This window comes from Equus przewalskii, chromosome 13, assembly GCF_037783145.1.
Source record: "Equus przewalskii isolate Varuska chromosome 13, EquPr2, whole genome shotgun sequence".
Taxonomy (NCBI): Eukaryota; Metazoa; Chordata; class Mammalia; order Perissodactyla; family Equidae; genus Equus; species Equus przewalskii.
Window position 1 is genome coordinate 65,497,247 of NC_091843.1, and position 22,960 is coordinate 65,520,206.

The 22,960-nt window shown below is 36.5% G+C and overlaps 2 long non-coding RNA genes across 4 annotated transcripts in view; both read right to left on the reverse strand.

Moving 5' to 3' along the window:
• LOC139075138 (uncharacterized) overlaps positions 1-22,960 on the reverse strand; it is a 784,499-nt gene that overhangs the window by 426,648 nt on the left and 334,891 nt on the right. The gene's annotated exons all lie outside the window — the stretch shown is intronic.
• On the reverse strand, positions 1,648-4,720 carry LOC139075139 (uncharacterized). Its single transcript, XR_011525240.1, has 2 exons — positions 2,408-4,720; positions 1,648-2,234 (listed from the first exon to the last, which is right to left on the reverse strand). It is a non-coding gene; the product is annotated as an uncharacterized lncRNA (long non-coding RNA).

The window sequence follows — 22,960 nt, forward strand, 5'->3', positions numbered from 1 at the left end:
CTTGTGAACCAATTTACTAATGTGTATTTCAAGAAATATTGGGCTAGTTAGTTCATATCTTCAAAATGTAATACTATTTCAACTTCATTCTCTATTTTAACCAATTGGATCTCTCCCTTAACCCAACCAAAAAAATCAAAATAGTGTTGATTCGAAAGGGAATCCCAACAAGTAAGAAAAACATACAACTTGCCACAATAGGCAATTTGGCATTAGTGTCTTTCGACATATGGTACTAAATGCAGAACAGAGATTACCTCTGGAATTGCCAAGATTTCTTCCGAGGCATTCTTTTTTTCTATTTTAAACCTTACAGATCGTGAGCCTAAAGACAAACTGAAAGCAGACAATAATGAGCTGCACAGTTAAAGTATTTTCAAATTTATTGCAAAGTGTTTGCCTGCTGCTAGAGTTATTCACTAGACTACAGATTTTAAAGACATTTCCCAATACATCATGTTTACTAGCACAATTCCCCTCAGATTATAACTAGAGATTAGAAGATAAAGACAATGCTGTATTTAGTGAGAAACATAGAGTGATAAGAAAACACAAACTAGGTGTTTACTGATGCCCTTTGCAAGAGAAGATTATTCTGCAGCTTTATCACAATTACACTTTATAGGATAGCTGAAGAAAATGAAGTGTAGGAATATGTGAGCTATATGCTGGCAGTTATTGGAAATGGGTTTTTGATTTAGTTGCCAACTGAGAATTCAGAAACAAAATAAAACCCTTTCATGGCCATCAGAAAATATCACTTTCTAAATAAGAATAATGAATATTGTCTACATAAATGATCCCCATGTTAATTCATCTGACATCTTTCCAAGCCAAAATAGCACTATTTTAATAGAATTCTGGTGGTGAATGTCTAACATTGAAAAGTCACTTGTATGCACACATAAAACCATATTATATAAAACTCTGTGAGAAACACCATTCCCATGGTGAAATTGACAAGGCAAGAGTGAATACTCTTTAAAAGAGCAAAATTCTTCACAGTTGCCAACCTCCCTTAATGCTGATACTACGAAGGTGCTTAGCGGTGGGTGAAGTTCAGCTCTGTTAAGTTGGAATAAGTTTCTGGGTCCAAAAGAGTGGTAAGAAGGGTGTGCTTTGAGGAAAGGTTTATATTTGGGGTATATTTTGAAATCAATAGAGGTAGATGTCATGTTTGACTTTCTATTTAATTTTACTTTTTTGTCAATGTTGATTGACTGTGTTAATGTTGCATTTTTTAAAAGAATGTTTTAGGGGCCGACCCCATGGCAGAGTGGTTAAGTTTGCGTGCTCTGCCTTAGTGGCCCAGGGTTTCACAGGTTCGGATCCTGGGAGTGGACATGGCACCGCTCATCAGGCCATGCTGAGGTGGCGTCTTATATAGCACAACCGGAGGCACTCACAACTAGAATATACAACTATATACTGGGGGCCTTTGGGGAGAAGAAGAAGAAGAAAAAATAAAGGAAGATTGGCAACAGAGTTAGCTCAGGTGCCAATCTTTAAAATAAATGAATACCAGTTACATTTACTTGTTGTATAAACATAACAAAAAAGAACGTTTCATTATGAATATTTTCAAATATGACCAAAACACATAAATTACTATAATGAATTTCCATATATCCAACATCCAGCTTCAACCATATTAATGCTTTGTTTCTTTATTTATTAAGATCAAGATGCAAAAAGTTTGGTTAAACAGAGACAATACGAGATCAGCATCAGAAATTTCTAAGCCTTTTTATGAAAATGTTTAGCAGTCACACTTCTCTTTCCCAGCCAAATAAAACTAAATAAAAATACTCAAATATTGGTCATTAGCATTGTTCATTTGGGTGTATTAAAACTGAAAGACAGGTTATTTATCAATTTTGTAAATATTAGATACTAGGAATTTTGGTCCTGATTTGACCATTACTGTATACCTTTTCTTATCCTTTTTTCGCATTTGAAAATGTGTAAAACACAAATGACATAATGTATATACACACATGCCCACATACACGTGCTTTGATAAGCTGATAGTTATACACACATAAATACCAACACATATATATTTATTTACATGGATACAAATATCAGTTTATTACAATAGTTGGTAAAATTTTTGAAAATAAAATCTTCTAAATATGAGACAATTTTCATTTAAGTTTCAAGGACCATAGCTCAGTTTTCATCCAGCCACTATGCTTCTGAGAAGTCCTGAAACGCACAACCCACTCACAGACCTTTAGAAAAGGAAAGAATAGTCCATAGGTATTAAAAGGTTCACTTTGAAGGTGAGATAAACAGTGGTTCTAAGATAATAAATGGTCTAGGCCAACATCTCTTTAGAGATATTTCCATATTTAGTAAATTCACATAAATTCAATTAAAATTAAAAGCCACTTGAAATGCTTACCAAGTTGGAGGTAATGTCTCTGAGAATTTAGAGATATTTTCTCTACTAGTTTATATGAAACGGTTTTTTTTTTATCTCATTGCAACACAGGGGCATGATGAGTAGATCTCCTGGTTTTCCCGTGAAGAGCTCAGGCATCATATGTTTCCTCCAAAGAATGTGGAATAATACAAGGAAAAGCAAAAAACAAGGCCTTCATTACAAATGGCCAAATCTGCTTCCTCTCTTGTGGGAGAAATTGTAAAATGAAGGTTGGTGTTTTTCATATTATGTATAGCCTTGAAGTAAACTTCTTTTTTTTTCTTAGACCTTTCTTTGACAAAGTTCAGCTTGACTTTCTAAATAAGATTAATGCATATGGTCGACACAGATTATTCTGATGTCAGTCAAGGCACTGCTCTTTCCCCGGTTACTAAAACAATATTGGTACTGGCAGGTATAAAACACGCTTTCCAACACAGGCAGACACTGAGTTCAGTTTGGAATCTGAATCCAAATCTAGGTCCTATATTAATTGCAAATGGTAAAAACCTCTGCTTTAGTTTTCTAATTAAGATTAATGATGATGGTTTGAAGAGCTGATACCAAGAGCCTGGCATTAACAGCAATCATTTTTCAACTGTGGCAAACGTGCTTTTCTTTTGAAGTACTTTCTCGTCCAAAATAAGAGTTGGCGAGAAGATGGTGTTGAGAGGGGCAGAAGATTCGATAGCAGACATTTCTTAAGACTAAGCCACAAATATATTGAACATACAAGAATCTCAGGAAAAACATTGTTTCAGGCAGCACACACTCTGCCACAATCTGCTCTCCAGAAAAAGAGCTCAGCTATATGAAAAACAAGGGCTCTGTTTTCTTGAATGAGATTCTATTGAAAGCTATAAATAACTGGTAAAAATAAATGTTTTCAATTAAAGTGCTTCTGGATATCTGTTGATTGTGAGTGAGATGATTTACACAGAGTGCACAGCCGGAACACAGACACGCCATCTGGAATTACTAACCGAGAAACCCATAAACTCATCGATGTATTACATGACTTACTGTCAGGCCTCCATGGAGTAGGTATCATCAGATTCTAAAGCTTCACATTTAGACCATGTTAGAACTTGCTTAAGAAAGAACATGTTTCATTCAAAAAAGCCTCCCTTTTTGGACTGTGCTGTGTATGCTCTGAAAACAAATTCCTCAGAGGGAAATGAAAGAAAATCTAGGGAAATAGCAACCGGTTAGTTTTTTTCTCCCAGCTGCTTTGTCAGTTTTAGACAACCACAGAAATTATACAGTGGATTTTGTTCCACAATCAGTAATACACGTCATGTCTGAAAATATAGACCTCTTTGAAAGGATGACTGCTTGGTGCCCTTAGGATTTCAAGGTGGGTGTTTAACCTTTTTTTACAATTATATGAAAACAGGAGAGCTTTTGTGTGCCAAGACATACATGTTCTTTAGGCAAACAAAAGTGGAAAATTTTAGCACATTCTGCATTAATAGAAACAGAATTGAATTTGCCTGAGTTCTGTTTATAAATGGCATTATTTATACAGCTGTGAATTGTACTGAAACACAACAATGTGGGAAAAAAATCTACATTCATTGAATTATCCATCTGACTTCTGTTTTTTTAATGCATACTCATCATAAAATCTAAAGCATCAATTTTTTTAAAATATTGAATGCTTTTAGAAAAAGTTTCAAAATTGTTTCTCTTCTGGTATACCTGCTTTTGAAATTAGGTTATGACCTGTTGAAATGAACCTGTTGAACCTACATACATGGAATTATTTTATTAACATATCTTATCCTTTCCTTCCTATAAGTGTGAAGACCTTGTTCTCTAGCCCTAAATGAGAGAACCCTATTCTCCAACTCTACCATCATCCCTGAAATTAATTGGCTATAGAGAACCTATGGGTCATTATATGACAATCATTCCCCATAGCATATCAAGATTCTTCTAGCCACTCCTCTTGAAATGGGTAAAATAGGTGTCATAACATTTTATTTCTTCTCTAAAGTAGAAGGAAGTTAAATTCATGACAATTTTTGAAAAATCAATATTAAAATGGTGTGAATAAAATCCATTATCTCCATAATCATTGCCAACACTGACCTCAGTTTCATTGCTGGGAACAGCATACTAAATGGGATTGTTCACTCCTGGCAATGGCAGTTAAGAAATGTTGAGGCCGGCTCCAGCTCCATGGCCGAGTGGTTGAAGTTCTGTCCACTCGACTTCAGCAGCCCAGGTTCACGGGTTTGGATCCCAAACACGGACCTACTCCATCCTCAGCTGTGCTGTGGAGGCATCCTACATACAAAGTAGAGGAAGACTGGCACAGATGTTAGCTCAGGTCGAATCTTCCTCACCAAAAAAAGATAAATGTAAACAGGTATGCTATGCAGCAGTTAAGAGTGTACAGAACGGGGCAGGAGAGAGGACATTTTAGTGACTTCAGGTGGCAGTAGTGAGCCTTGTGTGGCTATAAGTTCCTTCTTATCCTTATCTCTATTATTATGTCTCACATATGCGAAAAACGTGGATATTCTTGAATTTATGAATAATATAAAACTTTCTATGCATAATTTATTGACCTTTTATATAGTCAGTCAATTGGCAAAACTGACTATTAACCTATTGACATGCTTTTCTTATCAGCTTTTTTTCACCGGCATAAGGTCTTTCTTGATAGGCACTTGCCCTTATCAAGTTTGTACTATGACAGCTGGGGTTTTCTGTTGTGTTTCATTTCTTTATCCAAAATTTCCAAGTTCCATACTCTATAAAGCCATCATGGTATGAGTTTTCTATTGCTGTTTTAACAAATTCTCCCAAACTTCTTAGCTTAAAACAACACAAACAAATATAGCATCTGTGGTTCCATAAGTCCAGAATTGGTCTTACCACGCTAAAATCAGTTTTGGCAGAGCTGTATTTCTTACTGTTGGTTCTAGGGGAGAATCTGTTGCCTTGCCTTTTCCAACTTCTAGATGTTGCCCAGTTCCTTGGCCGGTGGGCTGCTTTCTTCATCATCAAAGCCAGAAACATCACATCTCTCTGAATCTTTCTCTCTTTGTCTCATCCTGTTTTCTGACCATAACCAGGAAAGATCCTCTGCTCTTAGAGAAACATGTGAATACACTGAGCCAAACAGATAATCCAGAATAACCTCCACATCTCAAGGTCCTAACTATATCGCATCTACAAAACCCATTTGCCATGTAAGGTAACATAGTCACAGGTCTGGGGATTATGATGTAGATATCTTTGGGAGTTATCATTCTGCCTACTACACCATTTGAATAATTCTTATGAGTCTCATTTGCTATGATTTACCTATCTTGTCCTTAGATTACTACAAAAACCAAAGATTCAGACTTGCTAGAAGAATTAGAGGAAATCTTGGGGAAATCAGCATATATGCCTCTAAAACTCATTATGTTGAAAGAGTGGAGAAAGTCATTGCTTGATTTGCCAGTAAAAGAAAATTGTTGCTGTATCTTCAATACCTTAGCTATGTGCTTCCAATCAGCAGCTCAACCAGCCATGGATACACAAGTGTCCTTGTCTCTGCATTTGTTCAGATAAACGGGGAGTAAAGTAGTTGCCTTTAATGTAAAGTTCCTCCTTTTCTCTGATGTCATATCTGTCTTACTGTATGTTTTGCCTTGATCTTTTAATTCTTATTTTCTGATGGTTTTCCAAAATTTTAGACCTGCCTATTTTCTCTAATCTCTAATTTTTGTTCTCCAGGGACGTTCCTCTGCCTAGCTGAGTGTTCTCAACCTTAATATCTGAATGTTGCCCTCTAGGCAATATCCGGATGTACCCTCCACTTAATGCTGCATGTATTGCCCCAATCTCCAGCTCTATTGTTGTCCCTTGAATCAGTGTTCCCAAAAGGAAACAGATGTCAATCTCACATTAGGATAATTTGAAGAGAGTTTAATAAAGATATTATTTACAAAGTTTCGGAACACCACAGGAGATCATGGAATAATGCCAGGCGAGTGAAAGCAGAATTATGATAAGCCCTAGTAGGCCCAAAGGAACAAGAAGAAGAAATGGTTACCCAGAATACAGAAGGGGAAAGTCAGTGGAGAAGGTCATTGTTGGAAGATCAGTGAACCTCAACGAGGAATACAGCCAACCCAAGATGATCCTGCAAAGAGGAATTCAGGAGAATAAATACTCTTCCCATTGGCTGCACCCTACTGGAAGCCAGAAAGCCCACTGTTGTGATCCACATGGGTGGGACTCTGGGCTTTGAGAGCAGAGTGGGAAAGAGTGGAGAGCAAACTGGGAGGGACAAATGGAAACTATCTAACAATCTCTCCTGCCCCATAAATTTGAATTATGGCCCAATCTAGCCTCACCCTGACCTAAGCTCTTATCATCCCGATTCCTTATCTTGAATCCGATTCTAACTTTGTTTCTGGTACCAACATAGGTTATCCAGATATAATGGAAATAAACTAATTAAAAATAATATTAGAACAAAAAATAACTTATGATACCTGTTCAACATAAAAAGTAGTGACCGACATATCTCAAATATGTATCTCCTTTCATTTGATGTTTCCATTAAGAATGTGGTAGGCTAAAGAATAAAGGTATTCAGCCTATGAATCAGGAGTAACATATTCTTGAATCTTTCTTATGTTTATACATGAGATTTAAAGGTTAATCATTTATTTACTTAGGTGTAATATAAGTCTTACAAGAAGTCTTTGTCATACAATTTTGAGTGAAATTGATTTTCTCATGTAAAAATGAAAGAAGAGTAAAATAACAGTGAAAACTAGGAAGAATGGAATATGATAAAAGATATTCTTACCTTGTCATCAATATAAAAACATTTAGCTTAAAATAACTTAAAATAACTAGATTCTAGAAACACCAAGAGAAGCTATTTTTTATAAGTGTGTTAATTGTTGTCATTCACCATAGCAGTAATTATGTTTCTTCATCTTTCTACCCCTAATATCCAAGTTGGCCAGTTCCTGGCATGTAAAATATATCCTATAAATACATGTGTTTAATTACGCAAATTTTATCTTGCTCATGTAACATGTACATATGTAGAAGTTATTTTTTCTATTAGTCATAGACATTGATTTCCCATGTCTACTAATGCAGATGTGCTTCCTCATTTGGCCAAACTCATTCATCATATAGTTATTACAATCTCTGTGAGGTAATCCATGAAATGCAGTCTTCTTATATTAGGCAAAGCTCTGCGACCTGCTCCTCTAACTGGTCTTACTACTCCCATTTCTTCTCATTCCAATTGCTTTAAGGTCTGATTTACAGCTCCAAACATGATCCTTCTCTGTTGAAAAATGCTCTTTGATTAGTTACACACTGCCTCCTGAATTAAGAACAGATCCCTTCCAGAAATATTCAGGATCCTCTGCCATATGGCCCTAATTTATCTTTCCAGATTAATTCCCCACTACCTTCTTATACAAAGCCATCCTAGCCTATATAACATATTTGTGCAAATTAGAAAAAGACACCAACTCTGGGAAGATATAACCCTGAAGGCACAAGTCTGGGCTTGAGCACATGACTGCCTCTGTGAGAAGAAAAAGGCCCCTTCCTTTGGATAAGCACACCTTGCACACTGGGGAATGTGGCTTGTCTAGAAGAACATGGCAGGACATCAAAAAGAGCAGAACCATACACTCTCCAGAGTACCTCTATTATTTTCTACTTTGGTACCTTGATTCACATATCTTCTCCCCTTTACGCATTTAGACCCTTTCTTAAATCTTCCTAAACTACCTCATTCAGTTAGGCACTCAACCTATATTGTATGTGTGTGTATGTGGCAGGTTCTATGAGCAGTGTTGGAGATGCACAGCAAATGCAGATTTCTTATTCATGAGATCGCTTCTCATCCCCACAACTTAATTTGATTATTCCTTCCCTTAATCACCTTCGTCCCCAACACACCAGCACGTTATCTGTACTTCCTGTTGGGAATTTGCATTTGCTGCTGTCTCTAGTAATGTTTTGATAAACGTATCTTTTCTTTGCTGTTTACTTGATGGCATAGACTTATAAATCTTGATATCTAGAACAGTGTCTAGCTCTGTGACTTGAAGAAAAGAACTAAACTTAACTGAATCTTCATCACCTGCCCTGTAACTATAACGGCCACATTATGACTGTAGCCCATGTATAACATGTCAGTAAAGCCAAGTGCATTTTCTGTTCTATTGCACCTTGAGTTTCTTAAAGATTACACCTTTTTGCAAGAGTGCTCAACCAGCATTTAGTGGCATCTCTCAGACATGTGGCACTTGCACAGCTGGAGACAGGATGGTAGAATTATATAGCACATTTGTTTTTTCCTTTCTTCTTAGTTTTGGCAGCTTTTCACCTAATGATGAAGACTATTTTTTACACACTCTAGCTTTCTTCTTCTGCTAAATTCCCCATCAACACATGACCCAGATAGATATAGCTGTCACATCTTCAATTTCCTCTTTCTATTTATCTTGACAGATCCCTTGGTGCAGTATTAATTTTATCCACTTTACCATGGAGGTGATTATTTCAACTCATTTTGATGCTACTTCTTATATAGATGCACCATTCATTTAGTCCCAGATAAGACTGGTATGTGGAAATGAATATAAAATTGGCCTATTTAGTGATAGTTATTTAAGCAAAATATTTTAAAATAAAGTAGTTTTTATACTCAAAGAAAATATCTAGGAATTCTCAGAGAAAAGCATTGAACAGTCCAGTTGTAAAATAACTGCCTTCTCTAATTGGTATAATAAGGAGACAAACCAGGTTGGGATTTGTTGAAGAGAAAATACGAAATGAAGACACACAGACAATAATTTTATCAGGTCCCTTGAGAAGTTTTTCTGAAAAAGAAGGAAAATGAGTTAGTACTAGAGGCAAGCGTAAGATAAAGATAGGACTTATTGGGAACCAATAGAGCATATTTTATGCTGATGAAGATTAATAATAATGTGGATAAATGTAGGACTGGTTCTGTAAGAAAATAAGTTGGGATGAAATTCAAAGGATAATTCTCTATCCTTACCTTATCTGACCTATCAGGGGCATTTCTTAGCTTTGACTACTCCTACATGCCTAAAAAACTTTCCTCCTTTGATATGTCCAATACTACATGTTCCCAGTTATTCCTGTTCTTTGATTCTTATACCATTTTAGTTTTCTTTGTTGATTATAATATAACAGAACTTATTGTAAAAATTCAGATTATAAATCAGTAAGTCTGGCAATTTCAGAATTCTAGTAAAATTCCAGGTGATGTTGATGCTGTAGGTCCACCGAATGTACTTTGAATTACAAGGCCTTATAAAATCTTTACATGCTACTGTGTTTCAGGGCCTAGATCTGGCGTATTCCTCTCTTTTCACCTCTAGGGATTCTCATATAATCCAGTAGCTTTAAATAAGATATATCTCCAGTACAGTTATCTACTAGGAAATCCTGATTTAACAAAAAGCCAACTTGACATTTTTGGATGTCCAATTTCAAACTCTTGGTTATAACTCCCAAATCTGTTCCTTTCATAGTCTTTTCCCATCTTAGTAGATGATACTACCATCAATCTATTGCTTAGGCCAAATGTCTATGGGACATCCCTTACTTTAAACATTTTTCTTGCACAATCATCCAATTAGTACTTCCCTAGTTTTACCGATATTCACTTATATACACCTCCACCTCTAATTCCAGCTTCCTACTCCTCCTCACCATGTCACTCAGACTTCTGCAAGAACCTCTTACCTCTCTACCTCCCCTATGGTCTTTATACATTCCAATTTCCCCATAAGAGCCAGAGCTATCCTTTATAAAAGTAAATTAGACCATGTAAGTTCACTGCTTAACAGCCTTCCATGGACCACACTTTTAGAAGCAAGGCCTAAGTAAGACCTTACTTATATCTCCAGCCTCTTTTTATAATAGTCCACTCTCTATAGCTATGTTTGCAACAACATTGACCCCCTTTTCTCTTCCTCAAACTTACCATGCCAGGATCTTGCCCACCTGAGGTCCTTTGCATTTGTTGCTCACAGCCATCACCCGACCTTCCACCCCAGGATGTTCTTCCTCCAGCTCTTAATGTTTCCAATTCCTTTTTTATCCCTCCAGCTGCAGTTGAAATGCAATGTCCTCCAAAAAACTATTTCAGACAACTGTATTGAAAAAAGCCATTCACTTCCACCTTTACTCTATAACATGACATTTATGTAATGCAATTATGTAATATGCCATAATATGTAATTTTCTTTGTAAAAATTATCACAATGTAAAATGATCATATATCTAGTACTTGTTTATGTGTGGACTGTCTGGTGGTTCCATTTGATTGAATGTAGCCTCCATTAGCTCCAGGATCTTGACTGCCAGTGAATCTCCTCTGCCTAAAGCAAAGTAATTGAGAAAATATCCATGATATTTTAGAGTAATCAAGAAACTCTTTGTAGCATTTTAATAGAACCAAATGCGGTCTTCGTAATTCAGTGCACCTTTATTCTTCTGTTGTGCAATAGCTATGCCCACTTACTAGAAAAATTAGTAACTGTGAATTCTCCCATTTAATTTTTTCTCAGGATGATGGTAAATGCTGTATTTATTCAATTTAAGAGCTTGCTTTCAAATGGTTCCATCAAATTGTTCATACCATTCACTTGAAGCCTCACAGGTAAAAAAGTTAAAGCCCTTTTACTTTCTTGTTCTGAAGTTACTTTCCACCAATGTCTTGTATATTTCACTGGCACATTATGCTTTATCCTTTTGAGAGACAGTAAGCTTTTGAAATCGCAGGGGAACAGTTTTCTCTCTGAACTAGTCATTACTCCAGTCTTAGGGATTTCCTTAGGCTCTGATCAAGATCCATTCAAATGCATTATATAATTGCTTCGCTCTGTCATTCATCCAATTACTCTTTCATGAATTTTTTTTTCAGCACCTACTATATGCCAGACCCTGTGGTATGTACCAGAGACAGAAGTAGACACGGAAACCTGACAAATGGTTCCTGCTGTCATGGAGTCTATTGTGGGAGACAGATATTAAAGACATAACTATTCAAATAATTGTTTAATCATGTGGAATCTATATGCAGAGATAGCCTTGATTTAATCTGAGTTCCTGAGAAAATAAAAATATTAAGATGGAAATAATGGTATGTATTATCTAGATAATACATACCATTTATATTCAATATATAAATTATAAATATATATTATAAACACATATATAGATAGATTAGATATAGATATACATATTTTTTGTGTGGGGAGTGAGGAAGTGACCAGCGATGAGCAGATGTGGATAGAGATTCGGGGGGGAAATGAATGAAGATGAGAGTTCCGGTGCTAAAGATATAATAAACACGAATTCTCAACCAATTCTTCCCTTAGTCCGTCTACAAACTCATTACCAGAGAGTACAATTAGACCAACTGAGCAATAATCCCTCATTAGGAATCTACGCAATTTACTTCCTAGTGTCTGTTCTCATTCTTTTTTTCTTGTAGAAATACCTTAGGGGAGACGAGACATCCTAATTTTCCAATTTCAAATCCTTTTTGGAAGTTAGTAGGATAGAAACTATAAATAAATCATAGTGACTTAATCCCTCTTTTTTTTTTCAATTGCCTTCTTAGCTTAACTACTCCCACTGTGGCTTTTCCATATTCAATTGGCTTAAATGAGCCCCGCTCCCCTCTACCAACTCTACTTCCCTATACATCAGTTTGATCCTTGTTATTATTTATATGGCTTGTAGAAAAGTGCTACATAGTGACTTGGGATTGAGAAAATTATTTAACATCTGTGCTTCATTTTCTACTTCCCCATCTGTAAAACTTGATGTCATAATATTTATCCAATACCGCACAGAAGTGATATAAGAATTTATTCATGTTGGTAAGGAACATTAAGATGTAGGGCACAGCAGAAGTATAAAATGCTGCTATTATTCTCTGACAGGCTGGTCAAGCTCTATAAATAATATGGTCAGGCCTTGAGAAACATATTACGGTCTATAATGACTTGCAGGTGGGCCACAGTCAAGAGACCTGGAGCTCTCATTCTAAAGTGTCGTGTCATTGAGGCTGTGTAAATGTCATCATGCACATTTTGTGGTAGTAGACTTTCAACTCCATAACTCTGAAAATTAAGATTTTACTTTTCCAGTGCCAATGTGAACGTACTGTGGTGAGGGTGCACACTCCATTTTATAGGTAAGACTTGATTAAGTGGCTTTAGAGATTACAATTTAAATGACCACATAGGAAGCCACTTTTTAAAAAAGGGCAAAGTAGACTACAACTGGTGAAAATACTCCAGTTAAAATGTGCAGGTCTATGGAGAAAATGAAGACTCAAACTAATAGTCCTAAATATTTTTAAAGTGAAAGAAAGATGTCCAATAAATTTGATGGTCACTAGGGAACCCACTCTTGACCCTCTCTCTGCATTCCTCTTTATCTTTCTACACACTTGTGTGACCAAATACATTTAACTGCTTTTCCCAGGTTCACGCCTCTATACATACCCTAACCACCTGTCTGGTCTTATCAAACCAAGACTGGCTAAAGTTGATTGACAAGTATAGCAGCGCAAATGTTATAAAAACCCTACACCTTTATAAACATTAGGAATGACTGTGCAAATGTGTAACTTGTATTAACTACTAAATCCTTAGGTTTAATCAACTGTACTTGAGTTGAAGAATATCTAAGTCCCTAAATTTGCACAGTCTGGAGATGTTAAACTACACAATTTTCAGTGAATTAATAAATCTACCTACAGAAATGTTTTTGCCGTCATAAAATGAGTCTATGCAGAGAGAAGATTAGGTTTTTAGGCAGTAGCAAGAATTTTAAATTGAACCCAGAGTACATGGAAACCAATAAGTGAATTTGGAAGTACAAGGAGAAATAAAAACAGTCATAGTGATTATTTACATATTTTTACATTGTCTTAGAATGAAATTTTGTCTTAGAATGTGTTAGCTTGTCCAAATACATTTAAAACAAAAGAGAAAATCAGAAACTCAAAGCAATAAAATTATAAGTGGCACAGGGAAATGATTTTTTTCCCTATGTCAAATGATATGGAAAGTAGAATGGTCAAGATAGCTGCATTACTGAGAGCTGTGTTATATATTGGTGGCATCAACTGGGGAAGGGGAAGCCCTCCTGCATTCTCCATGAGCTCCCAAGTTTTGAAATGAGCAAATGTCTTTTCTTCAATTATATGTCAAGATAGAGTTTTATAAAGCGATAGCTTCAAGAACCCCTCCAATGAAATCCTGGGAGTCCTCTAATATAAAAATGTGCAACTTCTAGTGTCTAAAAAAAGAAAGATTACTTTTAATAAGCACAAGATAATAGAGAGAAAGAAACAGAACAATTTTCTGCAAAATTGATACCCATGGGATATTTTGGGGATTACATATAAGAAGAAAAATAGGTAAAAATTACAAAAGATGGTCAAGGAAATATACCTTTAAATGGTAAAGAATATTATGACATGTTCAACTTTACAGAGAAGTAAGCAAGAAAGGTTGATTAAAGAATATCTCTTCACCACATTGAGTGAAATGCCCTAAAGAAATATGAGAGAGTGTAAAAATTAATATCTAGATCTGATTATAATCACATGAAATCTTAGTAGGGATGCTGTTTTCATAAAAATCTTTTCTCATTTCCTCTTGCTCAGGAAATAAATCTAAATATATTTTTACATGCCTTTTTTTCCTTTTCTTCTCTCCTGTTAAAAACTCCTCTCCTGACCATAATTTCATCCCAGTGTTTATCCTTCTTTTATCTCCATACCCACTAAAGACAGACTCTGAGGAAATGCTAAAAAATGCAGTGTGTGAGGGTTATATAAGCCAATAGGAATAATTTCTTTCCTGATAGATCTATTAAGGATTGAGAGAATTGGGTGGAAATCATGGAATCTCTTCTCTGGACATCTCTTTCTTCAGGGATGACTTAAAATGTTGTCTTTACAATGGGGGGCTGGCCCCGTGGCCGAGTGGTTAAGTCCGTGCTCTCCGCTGCAGGCGGCCCAGTGTTTCGTTGGTTCGAATCCTGGGCACGGACATGGAACTGCTCATCAAACCACGCTGAGGCAGCATCCCACATGCTACAATCAGAAGGACCCACAACAAAGAATATACAACTATGTACTGGGGAGCTTTGGGGAGAAAAAGGAAAAAAAAAAATGTTGTCTTTACAATGAAAATCTTCCTGTTTTCTCTAAAAAAATGAAGTCCTTTTATCCTCCAAATCTTTTCTCATTAACTAGAATGTGAGCACTGAGTAAAGGCTCTGTTTTGTCCACTGCTACATTCCTTGTAATTTAAAACAGTACCTGTAGCAAGCACTTAATACATATTTGTTGAATTAATTAACAAACCTTCAGGATGATGTTTCCCCATTAAGTCTATCTGGAATTTCTCACCCTATGGTATGTTCATCTCTGTTGTCCCTGTCCCCTCTCACGCTGACAGCCCCCCTTTCCCTACAAACACACCCATAAACACTAGAGAGGCAAAAGCAATGTACAATTTCTAATTCTATAGCATGTCAGCAACCTTCTTTGCTGACATATTTGTGTTTGGGTTACCTGTTTGAATTTGGGTCTTGAGTGGTCAATTCCCTCTCTTGTAAGTTTACTCCCTTATGATTACATGCAAATTGCAGATACTGTAATCATTCAACAAGCTATTATCGAGTTCTGGCCATGGACCAGAAACTGTGCTTATTCAGTAGACACAATCTAAATAAATCACAATGGTTTTCCAATAGATGTTCTTATACTTGATGTGAGGAGAGACACTTAAAGAAAGAACAACAATTCAGTGTGTCACATTCTATAATAAAGGAATGTCAAAATGTGTATTTAGTGAATATTGGTTGTTAAAAATGTATAGTTTTAATTATGACTCTCAACATTACGAGTGTTTAATAAACACTTATCAAACAGATATTAACAGAACATTTATTTTAAAATGTATTGACCAATGTATAATAATACAATTCAAACTTCAAAATGAATCACCCACTTCAAAAAATGTTCTTATGTGGCATTTAATTTATATTCTAAGTGAAAAAATATAACATTTATAAAATTTGAGCAAACAGTTTCAAAACTATCAAGTTTTTGAGTTTTTACGTGTACATTATCTTATTTATTTCTAGTCTTTAATTTTAGAGCATAGATTTATTTTGATAACTTTGCATACAAAACAAAAATATAAAGTAAGGGAAGTTTAGCATTTGACTTAAATCACAGAGTAAGTTAATAATGAATTTAGGATGAGATCTGCATTAATTAAAATTGATTTCTTTGCTTAGTTTCTAGATTTGAAGGAACAATCATTGCTACACATTTAATAACAGACAGACTACAGAGGTAAAAGTTTTCCTCCACTATATATTGTTACCTAAGACTAAATTAAAACTGCAAGTTACAGGGAAATAATAACCAAATGTACTTAAAGAAAATAATGAGGAAAGAAAATTCTGATGACTGATAACAAGTTTTGTTGTTTCTTTTTCATTTCTTTTATAAAAAAATCTAACACTGTTAGTCATTGTCTTGATGACTGAATACTAGTCATCAGGAAGATTTCTACAAACTGCTAAACAAAACTACCATTAAGCCACAGAAAATTCACAACACAAAACTGTACTTCAAATGTGTCTGGTACCTTTCAAGGAAATAGATTACACACCACGCCTTGGAGCTAAATAAACTAAATACCGGAGGCCTTCGATATATTCTCAGATGCTTTGACATGTGGTTATTACATCATCTGCCTTCAAGGTAGAAGCAGAGCAGCTTAGGAGGAGCTTTGAATCATGTAATTATAGGAGTCTTGTGCCACTTTGTGGGTCAGCAAAGCAATGCGAAGTGTTTCCTGCTGTCCAGGAGATCAGAGGTCATTTGATATTTTCATAATTTTAGCTTAAAAAACAGTCCCTGCCAATAAAATTGGAGTTTATACTTTTCGATCCACTGGCATACAATGGACTGAAATATGTGAGAACATCTATCAAATTGAGCATGATCCTAGAGTGACCCCTTTTAAGGAAGCTTTCTTGAAGGCATTTATAACAGAGGTCATTATCAAATTACCTGTGTCTCAGGGTATTATATCAATATTGAACTTCTGGCAAATTCTGATGACTTGGGGGCAGAGGTTGTGTCCTCCATGTGCTCATTAAACAAAGCTACTGTGACCTCTCTGACTACTTTCTCTACTTGGCATACAACTGCACCATTTTCCCTCACTGCTTCTTCAGTGAGCTGCAACAAATTTCATGGTGCTGGAGGCACTGGTGAGCCAATCTGAATCCTCTCACCACGGAAAAATAGAAAAACAACAAAAGTCTATTAGCTTGCCTATATCAGAATATTTTTCACCAGTGATTAAACTGTAAAATTGCCTCGGCTTCTGCAGCTCACTTAAGGCTATACCTCGCAAGGCTGCACAGTAAGAGTTATCAGCTTCCTTCCAACCACAAACTACAAACACACACACACACACACACACACACACACCCCTTAACTCCTGCCACTCTCCTATTCTTGAGTGATCTTTCTCTTGCCTTTACTCCAATTTCATTCCTTTGGCTCTTCCTATGGAGAGAAAAAAGTTCTCTGATGAACTAAGAAAAAGAAGATCTTAACATTGCTTGAAGCTATTCATATTTGCATTTTAAAAGAGTGCCCCAAAATAGTTAAATATTAATTTTTTTCACAGAGGTTAAGAAAAATATGAATTATTATCTCAGGCATTGAGAATCTTCAAAAAAGTTATAGTGAATGCCCACTCTATCTAAATATTGAAAGACACTCAGGAAACAACGATGAGCTAAAAGGACACATTAGCTGTCCCCACAGAGCTTATAGTCTAAAATGGGATATGGAAATTTATCACAAAATTACCCACTGCAAATGACACAAGGGCTACAAAAAGAATATTTATTGTGCTATAGGGCTGAATCAGGTAGGATCTGGAAGCCTAGCCTAAAATGTGAAGACTGAGATGAAATCTGAAGATATGATAGTGAGTAAGTGGATAAAAATGTTTGTAACTCATGGACTTGAAGAAAGAAGTTTATGGTGAAGTTCAGAGTAAGAGAGAGCTTTATACGTGTATGATGAGATCACAGGCCAGATCAGGCAGGATCTTCACACCTAGGGTGGCCATGCAGGTTAATCACCCAAACCAAGACACTTTTAAAAGTGAAATGAGTTCTTACTAATAAGAAAAAGCTTACTTGGGTTACCAGTTACTAAGTAACTACAGACCCATCGCTATCCTATTCCTAGGCCATCTTAAAGTGTTGGACTTTATCCTAAAGGCAATGAAGAGTCCCTAAAATTTTTTAGCAAAAAATAAACAGGTGTGAACTTGCATGATACCCTGTCCATACTGTGGAGAGAATGGGTAGGAGGGAGACCATTGTTAGTAGCCACATAAGATATAATGGCAGCTTGGTCCATGGTGGGGATGTTAAAGGAGTGGGGGTGAGGGGGAAAAAGGATAACTCTTAGGGTCCTGTCTCACAACTGGATAGATGGCAATAACATTCATTAAATAGGAGACGGAAAAGAAGCAGCTTTTGGCTGGGGTCACAGGTGGGAAGAGGATCCCTAGTTCTACTTCTGGTCTTTTGGGTTTAGAATGTGTTTGAGACAAGAAATCATGTAAAATGAGTTAAAAATAAAAAGTGTTTCACAGATGAGAAATCAGAGTTGGAGATACAAATCTCTGAGTCATCTGCATATCAATGGTGATTGAGCATGCGCATGAATATTGCCTAGAGAGAGTTTAAACTGAGGAAGAGAGGAGAGGAAAGATGAACCTTTAAGGTACTCCAGCTTGAGAAAGGATGGTTACAGAATTAAACTGCAAAGCAGGCTGCAAAAGAGTTGCCTAAGTGATACAGAACTAAGAGAGGATGATGCTGTGGAAGCAGAGATAAGAAAGTTGTTGAGAGAAGAAAGGACAGTGTTGACAAATGACATAGGTCAAGCAAGGTGAGGGCTGAAAAGTGTTCTCTGACTTATCAAAATGGAGGTTACGGGCATGGATTTGGTAGCAGATTACCCCAGTTGGAATCCCACCTCCTTCATTTACTAGTGGGTCCTAGAGTAAGCCACATGAACTCTCTTTGCCTCAGTTTTCTCATTTGTAAAATGGGGATAATGATAACCTTATTCAAAGGGCTGTTTTGAACAGTACTTATCAAAGTGTGCTCCGTGGACATGAGGGGATTCCAGAGACCCTTTCAGGATATTTGTGAGGTCAGAACTACTTACATAATAATGTTAAAACATTATTTATTATTTTTCACTGTGTTGACTTGCACAAACCACGGTAGTAGCACTAAAATGTATTATTATCATTGTATTCCTCTCCACGACTCACTTGTAGTTAAACAAAAAAAAGCCAATTTCTTTTAAGAATGTTATTGATAAACCAGTAAAAAACATTAACTTTAATACTGTTTGATCTTTCATATTATATAATGAAATGTGTAAATACTGCCAAGACCTGCATGTCTCAGCGAACCAACATTTTCCAAATGACTAATGCATGATGTTCCAAGATTCTACATGGGTGAAAATATCCATTTGATGTGCAAAATACTCCAGTGGATTCAAATGTAACAGACTATGAAAAATTTATTGACATGATTTTGGACTCAACATTGAAGTAACCTTTAGGTTATTAAAATAGTCTTCCATTTTCCAACTAGACATCTAAATCAGGCTGGAATTGCTTCATATGCTTCCTGCAAAAACCGTGTCCCAACAGATTGAATGCAAAAGAAGATATGAGGGTCTAGCTGTCTTCTATTAAAGTAGGCATTAAAAAGATTTGAAAAATATAAAAGAGTAGTACTTTTTCACTACACTGTTTTTGTTGTGTTTTTATTTTTCATAGAAAATATTATTTACGTTAGCTTGCAATGACTTTATCATTGTTGTTAACTAATAAGTAAATAAATATTTAAACTGTCTCAATTTTATTTTAAAATATGAAAAACACCAATAGATAAAGACTACATATGCAAAAGCTCTTGAGATATTTAATAATTTAAGAGTATAAAGGGCCTCTGACAAAGAAGTTTGAGAATTGCAGGTTTTGAGGATAAAATAAGGTAATTCTTATAAAGTGTGAATTAATTCTTGTAAAGGACCTGGAACACTGTCTGAAGATTCTATATGTGTTGATAAACAGAGATAGACAGGCAAATAGACAGATGATAGAAAAATAGATGATGATGATAGATAGATAGATAGATAGATAGATGGATGTAAGAGATGAAGGGAGGGAGGGAGAAGGAAGGAAGGGAAGAAGGGAGAGAGGAAGAGAGAGAAAAAGAAAGAGAGAGAGAGAAAGAAGGAAGGAGGGAAAGAAAGATAAAGAAAGAAAGATGATCATCAGGTAGATAAGTAAATAGGTGGGGAGAGAGAGATAATCATTGGTTAAACTAACTAGAGTGTTTTGGATGAATATTGAGGATGGAAACTGGATTGAAATATATAGAAGAGAGAGGCAGATACTTTGGAAACACAAACATCACTCATAGACAACGTAATTTTCTGCCTCCTCTAGAGTTTGAACCTGTAGGAAAATACTGATGAGTTACTTCATTTACTATCATGTAGGTGTGAGCTGATGCCTTTTATGAGGGAAAACAGGAGAAAAAAAATCAATGAAAGGAAAACCAAAGGCTTGATAGAGCAGTATGATTCAGACAGAAACTTCAGTGAGAATTCCGTATGAGAAGTTAGTGCTTCAGAGAAAGAAAAACACTGAGAAAAAGAACATCGACACTTCGTTTTAAAATAAGGCTCCTAATCTGATTTTCTCTGTGACAGAAATCCGCTTCTTCTCTTTACACGAACAGAGTCCTTATATGTGCCTGCTGTTTATAGCTAAAAGGAAAGTCACAGAGACAAAAACCCTCTTTCTCATATGTATAAGTCAAAGGTTGATCTGAAAATCCATCAGTAGATCTTAAAGAAATGTGAAAACCTGTGAAAAGAAGATGGCTCATGGTACATGATAAAAGCATTTATGATGGCAGTAGGCTCTATATAAATTATGTATTTGGCAGCCTGGAAGTTTAACATCCCCATGTCTTCAAGGAGTAAGGGTGAGGAAAAGGAAAAGGACAGGGTTCCTCAATTTTTTGTGGGAAAGGAAGTCATTAGTCCTTTGAGAATCTGGTGAAAAACATGGACACTCACTCCAGAAAAATGTGCACAGACATGGTTTTTTAACCTACAATTTCAAGGAAACAATACAGCTTGCCTAAAGATCATCCATGGACCTTCCAAAGGATGATGGATCCCAAGTCAGGAAATACTAGAATCAGGGAAAATAATTTCAGAGCAAAAATGACACTTTCTAGCACCATACTCCATTGAGTTGCTCTAAATTTTTAACACGCCATAAGGAATCTTCTGAGTGCCTGGCATATAGATGAGGCTACATAAAGGGATGAAATAGTAGTCATGGAAAGAAGCACTTGTTTGGCCCAGCATCCTCTCTTCACATAAGCGGAAATTAAAATCTAGACATGTTAAAAGTCTTGCTCAGAGTTACAAAATCAGAGAACTAGATCACCATTCTCACATGCTAATAATTTTTCCCCAACTCTCCTGAAAACAAAGAGATACATCTGCTCAATGTGTACGGAAGATTAGTGTCCCAACGCTGTTGGATTCCAAACCCGGGAACATAATGTCTTCAAAATTGGAAGATTATGTAGTGAGGGAAGGGAGATGTTTTATCTCAGGAAACCAAGAACCAACTGTAGGATAAAGGTTCATGAAATACAACTAAGCAGCATCAATTGCATCCACAAATTGCAGGAAACAACATCTTAGGAATCCACCATACGTGATGGAGGTGTATAATTGGTTGGGTTGGTTATTCATAATTGTAATTATGTGATTACAATTCCCTTGTGTCAGTAAACTTCCCTTGTATCAGTCAAAGTCATGGAAGGAAAGAGATATCATATCAAAAGTGTTGATGGAGGAGAATTTACCTAAGCGGCTATTTACAAACATGTGGGTAGTGTTAAAGTAAACCAAGTAGGGATGGGGCAGAATACCAGGGCTTGCGACATGGAGAGCCATTAATTACACCCTTTAGGACTGAAGGAGCAGCCACTGTAAAAGAAGGCAGTAAGGTGGGAGCTGTGGGAATAAATGTCCCTGTTTCACTCTCCTTTTACCCTCCAATCTCCCACCAGTGCCTTACTTAGCCAAACTGGAAGCCAGAGGGCAAGTATATCTATTGAGGCAGTCCAAAATCATAACTTTCCAGAGCATAGAACAAGGTAGAGAATGATGGATCTAGAGGGGTAAATGGAGAATACCTGGAAAATCACTGGAACACATTGTTGGCTCCTCATAAGCTGCAGGAAATTCAGAACCATTCCTTGAGCACCCAACAAGTTCCATGCACAAAACCACATATTTCTAAATCTCATATCTCTAAGGGGAGCCACTGAAGAGAGGAAGCAATTAGCTCCCATATTCAGTATACACTAATGTAGTGTTAGAAATCAGCTTAAACTAATGGGCTATGGAAGGAATACAGGAATCTCATGCTATGTTTCAAAATCTAACTAATTTCACCAGGCAATTCTAGGTGATCAAAAAGTGTTTCCTAAGGAGCTGCCACCTGAAGGAATAATGCTCAATAATTTAGTGTCTCAAGAGGGACTCTAGATGGTAGAACTGATGGATAAAGTAACTAATTGATGAAGGAGGGGAAGAGTACCCCCAAGATTATTGCTTGCTACTTCTCAAAAGGGGCCACATGATTATTGACTAGTAATCCCTTGGAATAGCTTTCTGCTAAGGATGCTGGGAGTTCAAGACTAATAAGGGAAAGCCTTTGGAAGCAACTGACAGAACTATAGTACCCAACTCTGACACTGAGGAAAAGGTTTGCCTACAAAGTACGCAAAAGGCCAGCCCTGTGGCATAGTGGATGAGTTCACAAGCTCCACTTCAGTGGCCTAGGGTTCACAGGTTCGGATCCCAGACGTGGACCTAGCACCGCTCATCAAGCCATGCTGTGGCAGCACCTCACATAAAACAAAGGAAGGTTGGCACAGATGTTAGCTTAGCAACAAACTTCCTCAAGCAAAAAGTGGAGGATTGGCAACAAATATTAGCTCAGGGCCAATCTTCCTCACCAAAAAAAAGAAGAGAAAAGTACCCCAAAGCCTAAGGCAGCCAATAATGCCTGAGATAAAAGATGCAATGCAAGAAGCCATCTGACCATGATGGGGCTAAGAAAGGCCTTAAACCCATAGGGCATTGGGCATCCTTATCCCTCTCCCTGTCCCTCCTACCCCTCACCCCTTCTTGGGGAATAGTAAATTGGAATAGGAATGCAATCCTTACTGTTTGAATATCTCTTGCAAGAGGACAAAAGCTGCTCAAATGTCTCTTTGGACAAAAAGGAAAAATATTTGCCTGTTAGTGAT